Here is a 6,075-nt window from a genome sequence, read left to right as displayed (position 1 = left end):
AAAGAGATGCGTGGGGCCGTCGCCGCGCGGGGCAGACTCCATCGAGTCTGAAGGAGCCCAACCAGAACAGGAAAGAAAACGCACACTTTCCTCTCGATGCCTAAGGTTTTTGACTTGGATGAGGCACCACATCCTAGACACACTGCGAGGCGTGGTATCAGAGCACGTAAATTAAAGAAACACTGGATTAAACGACTTTCTTGCCTTGAGAGTGAACTTTTAAAATGCCAGTGAACAGTGCACGTGTCCGAGAGGAAGATACCGGCTGTGAGTGGGCTGAGACATTTGCTGCTTCTCTCCCACTTTTGGTAAACGCAGCCAGACTTTCCACTGAGACACCACCTCCCTGACTCTCAACCCACTGAGCTGTTAAAATTACAGTCATTAGTTATAGATCATTCTTTAGCAAGAACTTCCAAGTATTTCTGAGTAGTTGAGTTGCAAAACTTTCTATCATGGAGGGTCTGAATCACTCACACAAACAATTTCTTCCTGGTTCCCACAATTGCTTCTTTGTGGAGAGAAACTGTCCCGGTAGCACACAGGGATGCCTGCCCAGTCTGTCCCTTTCAGGAGGATTCTCCAGGCTTCAGGAGGTTTCCCTGGGCCCAGCAGATCCTGTGGACGCTTATCCCAGGGTCCATCATCTCATTAATCCATCTGAACATTACAGAGGAAAACAAACATCTTGCATCCCGGGGTGGGGTGTGGGTGGGATGAACTGGGAGACTGGGATTGACATATATACACACTATTGATGCTATGTATGAAACAGCTAGCTAATGAGAACCTACTGCAGAGCACAGGGAGCTCTACTCAGTGCTCCGTGGTGACCTAAACGGGAAGGACATCCAAAAAAGGGGATATATGTATATGTATAGCTGGTTCATTTTCCTGTACGTCAGAAACTAACACAACATTGTAAAGCAACTATACGCCAATAAAAATTACTTAAAAAAATTTTTGCATCACAGAGGGATTTTGCAAGTCAGTATGCCAAGTGGCAGTCACCCACAAAGTGAGTGTTAAAATATCTTAATTTTGTTAATGATTTTAAAGCACAAAGAGTGAAGTTGTTTCCCCGAACGTCTCATCAGCCCATTCCCACGAGCTGCCTTTCAAGGTCCCAGAAGCCAACTGTCCAGAGGGGTCAACATCTCAAAACTTAGTTCACGTCTAGGACCTTGGCAATGTTTTCTAGACGCCCCGGTTTATACTGAAGCATCTCGTCCTTGAATTCCCTCCTCCGCAAATGAAAGCCCTTGCGGCTCCCCACCTGTCTCTCCGAGGTTCCTGCAAGAACTCGAGTGGGAAGGATTTGTCAACTGTCTGCCTCAGGGTCTTGAACTCTGGGGAGAAGCAGACTTTATCAAGTATCCACATGTGGCCCTGAATCCACAGGACAGAAGAGGACTTGCTTGTAAACACGGCCCGGGCTGTGGCGTGCAGGAACGACGCGACCCGCTTCCGAGAGAGCCAGCCATTTGCCTGCCCACTGCCTCTCCCTGGCTGTCGGCCGGCCGGCCAGCCCGCTGAAGCAATGCAGCAAGAGCTGGCCCCCCAGGACACAAAGGGCCCAGCGGCAGCCACGCATGGGCCTGTGCCTAGGACTCCTCATCTGTAAGCTGAAAGTAAGAACCGTCCCATCCCGCTGGGCTCGCCCGAGCCGGAGGGAGAAGGCCCGTGGCCTTGCAGACAGTGTGTCGGGTAGCTTGTCTCTGCCCTGCCATCCATCAGTCTGTCCTGGGTGGTTCAGTGGGCACGTCCCATGAGGACATCTCCATGACGGCTGGACTAGGCCCCCCGTGTCCCCGCTGTATCCCCAGGACCAGCACAGTGAGCGTGTGAGTGAGTGGAAGAAAGCACTCCCCCATCATGGTGGCTCTCCAACAGGTCATTTCCAGCAGCTCCCAGGACGGTGCTCAGGGCCAGCCTCCTCCCTTCTCCACACCCCTGCATACTCTCCAGTCAGCTCACGGAAAGTCAAGCATGAGAAAACCCTCAGGGTTCATAAAAGCATGGTGTGCCCACACCACACTTTCTCCAAGAAGTTCTGTACGGTCTGTAAGTCTCCAGACCTTTCTGCTACTGTTCTGAGGATTAGTAAAAAAAACAAGCAAAAAAATCCTGAAAAATCACAGTGCAGGGACTTCCTGGTGGTCCAGTGGGTAAGACTCCACGCTCCTAATGCAGGGGGCCTGGGTTTGATCCCTGGTCAGGGAACTAGATCCCGCGTGCTGCAGCTAAGACCCGGCACAGCCAAATAAGTAAGTCAATTTTTTTTTTTTTTAAATCACAGTGCAATATTGTTTTGCAATCCCCCCTTTGAGGAATCTAGAATCTGATGAAAATGATAAAAGATTTGACAATGACTTAAAAAAAAAAAACAAAAAACACAGCAGCGTTTTAAAAAGCACTTTATTTTAATAAAGAGATCAATAAACTTTTTAAATGGATGCAAAAGTAAATGTTAATTCGGCATATTAAAGATGTCTGCTCTGACAGTCATCTGAGCAGAGACTAAAGCCTATTTTTATCTGACAGAACTTCAGAAAACAGGTCTATTATCCTTAAAAATGTAATGCCGGCTTTGTCGGCCCAAGAGGAGAAGCCACTCCTCCTGGAGTTTTCCTGTATTCTCATGTGAATTGCAGCACGTCTGAAGAACCTATGATGGAATCTCGCTCACACCACACCTCCATCACCTTCGTACAAATGGCAACAGGAAGAATAAAACGGCATTCTTTGACTTTTCAGATTTTTTATTGGGGACTCTCACAAGGCCACCGGGTTGGCTGAGCTGGGGCAATCATGTCCTCAAACCCCAGCTTCTCTCACTTCTCAAAACAAGGGTTGACAGGTGAGGCCCCTCCTTGCCTTTTCCTCGTGAGATTCTGAGTCCGGGATGGTGGTGACCCAGGCTGGGAGAAAGAAGAACGAATAGAAAATTCTCCTCCCCACCCTGGAGAGAGTGGATGGGAAGCAAATGGACCGTCACCAATGCCCCCACCCCAAACCTGCCCCGTGTCTACACTGACTGTGGGATCGACTCGGCCAAACCCACAGGCTCTGTGACACCAAGCAGTGGGGAGCCTGCAGGTCCTCAACCACGCCGTGCCTGTCCAGTCCTGGCCTGCCCCTGGGTACACCCATCTAGCAAAATACGTTTGTTTTTTTTTAGAAAAAATGTCCAAGTGCTTATTTATTTACTTATTTTTAAAATAATTATTGGAGTATAGTGCATTTGAAATGTGTTAGTTTCAGGTGTACAGCACAGTGAATCAGTTGTACATATGTATATGTCCGTTCTTTTCCAGATTCTTTTCTCATATAGGTTATTACAGAATATTGAGTGGAGCTCCCTGTGCTGTACAGTAGGTCCTTGTTGGTTATCTATTTTATATATAGTAGTGTGTATATGTTAATCCCAATCTCCTAATGTATCACTTCCCCCCCATGTTTCCCCTTTAGTAACCAAAAGCTTGATTGTCATGCCCATGAGTCTGCTTCTGTTTTGTAAATAAGTTCATCTGTATCATTTGTTACTAGATTCCCCGTATAAGTGATATCATATGGTAAACAGTTGTCTTTCTCTAACTTCATTTAGTGTGATAATCTCTAGGTCCAGCCATGTTGCTGCAAACGGCATCATTTCATTCTTTTTTATGGCTGTGTTCCATTGTATGTATGTACCACACCTTCTTTATCCGTTCCTCTGTCGCTGGACACTTAGGTTGCTCCCACGTCTTGGCTATTGTAAATAGTGCTGCAGTGAACATCGGGGGTGCATGTATCTTTTCGAATTATAGTTTTGTCTGGATGTATGCCCAGGAGTGGGATTGCTGGGTCATATGGTAACTCTATTTTTAGTTTTTTAAGGCACCTCCATTCTGTTCTCCATAGTGGCTGCACCAATTTACATTCCCACCAACAGTGTAGGAGGTTTCCCTTTTCTCCACGCCCTCTCCAGCATTTATTGTTTGTGGACTTTTTAACGATGCCCATTCTAACTGGTGTGAGGTGGTAACTCACTGTAGTTTTGATTTGCATTTCTCTAATGATTAGCGATGTTGAGCATCTTTTCATGTGCCTTTTGGCCATCTGTGTGTCTTCTTTGGGGAAATGTCTATTTAGATCTGCTGCCCATGTCTTTATTGGGATTTTGTTGTTTTTCTGATACTGAGCTGCATGAGCTGTTTGTATATTTTGGAGATTAATCCCTTGTCGGTCACTTTGTTTGCAAATATTTTCTCCCATTCTCTGGGTTGTCTTTTCACTTTGTTTATGGTTTCTTTTGCTGTGCAAAAGCTTTTAAGTTTAATTAGGTCCCATTTGTTTATTTTTGTTTGTATTTTCATTACTGTAGGAGGTGGATCAAAAAAGATATTCTGTGATTTATAACAGAGTGTTATGTCTGTGTTTTCCTCTAAGAGTTTTAGACTATCCAGTCTTACATCTTAGGCCTTTAGAGTTTATTTTTGTGTCTGGTGTTACAGTGTTCTCATTTCATTCTCTTACGTGCAGTTGTCGAGTCTCCCCAGCACCACTTTTTTTTCTTAGCGACTGATTGATTTTAACCACTTATTGAAGAGACTGTATTTTCTCTATTGTATATTCTTGCTGCCTTTGTCATAGATTAGTTGATCATAGGTGCGTGGGTTTATCTATGGACTCTGTATCCTGTTCCATTGATCTGTATTTCTGTTTTTGTGCCAGTACCATACTGACTTGATTACTGTTGCTTTGTAGTATAGTCTGAAGTCAGGAAGCCAGATTCCTCCAGCTCAGTTTTTCTTTCTTAAGATTGCTTTGGCTGTTCGGGGTCTTTTGTGTTTCCATACAAATTTTTTGTTCTAGTGCTGTGAAAAATGCCGTGGGTATCAAGTGCTTTGTAATTACGAAAGTGATTTTAAGTGGTCGTAGAGATACATTATCCTGCACATTGGAAGGTCAGTGCGATATTGTGAACCAGAAAGCCAAGCAAGCCGTTGTTTTCAGGCTCCTATCTGGCTTTTGATTAGTATCATGATTGAGGGTAAATACGTGGATATGTTTTTGGGGGAGTAGATGCATGTTATTTGCTAGTAAATAGGGTAAGTTCTTCCGGGGCTAAAACTGGGACTTCTCTGTTGGAATCCCGCTATGTTGAAGGGTAGAATTTGGTGTGCAGTGGGGTCAGTTTCTAAAAATTTTATGTGTATTTTACCACAATTTAAAAAAATTTTATTGAAGTCTAGTTGATTTACAATGTTGTTCTAATTTCCGCTCTACAGCACAGCAATTCAGTTATACATTTTTTTCATGTTTTTCTCCATTATGGTTTATCACAGGATTTTGAACATAGCTCCCTGTGCTGTACAGTAGGATCTTTTGTGTATCCATTCTGTATATAACAGTTTCCACCCGCTAATCCCAAACTCCCAATCCATCCCTCCCCCAGCCACCCCCTTGGCAACCACAAGTTCTGTTCTGTGAATCTGTTTCTTTTTCAGATAGGTTCATTTGTGTTGTGTCTTAGATGCCACATACAAGTGCTATCATACCGTAGTTGTCTTTCTCTAACTTCACTTAGTGTGATAATCTCTAGGTCCAGCCATGTTGCTGCAAATGGCATCATTTCATTCTTGTTTATGGCTGAGCAGTGTTCCACTGTGTATATGTACCACACCTTCTTTATCCGTTCCTCTGCCGATGGACATTTAGGTCATTTCCACGTGTTGGCTACTGTTCAGTAGTGCTGCTATGAACATAGGGGTGCAGGTATCTGTTCGAATTATTGTTTTGACTGGATATATGCCCAGGAGTGGGAGTGCAGGATCATATGGTAAGTCTATTTTTAGTTTTTTAAGGAACCTCCATACTGTTCTCCATAGTGGCTGCACCAACTTACATTCCCCCCAACTGGCAGTGTAGGAGGGTTCCCTTTTCTCCACACTGAGTGGGGGGGTCATCTTTGACTGCAAGGGGCTAGGGGACCAGTGTAGTGGTGAGAAGCTGCCATATCTCACCCCGTGTTCCCCAGTCGACTCCAGCTGCCCTCCCACGTTCCACATCGCAGGCCCACGAATGGGTTGA

Source organism: Delphinapterus leucas, chromosome 20, assembly GCF_059928025.1.
Source record: "Delphinapterus leucas isolate spDelLeu-1000000601 "Yukka" chromosome 20, BTC_Dleu_Yukka2, whole genome shotgun sequence".
Classification (NCBI taxonomy): domain Eukaryota; kingdom Metazoa; phylum Chordata; class Mammalia; order Artiodactyla; family Monodontidae; genus Delphinapterus; species Delphinapterus leucas.
This window is presented reverse-complemented; position numbering follows the sequence as displayed.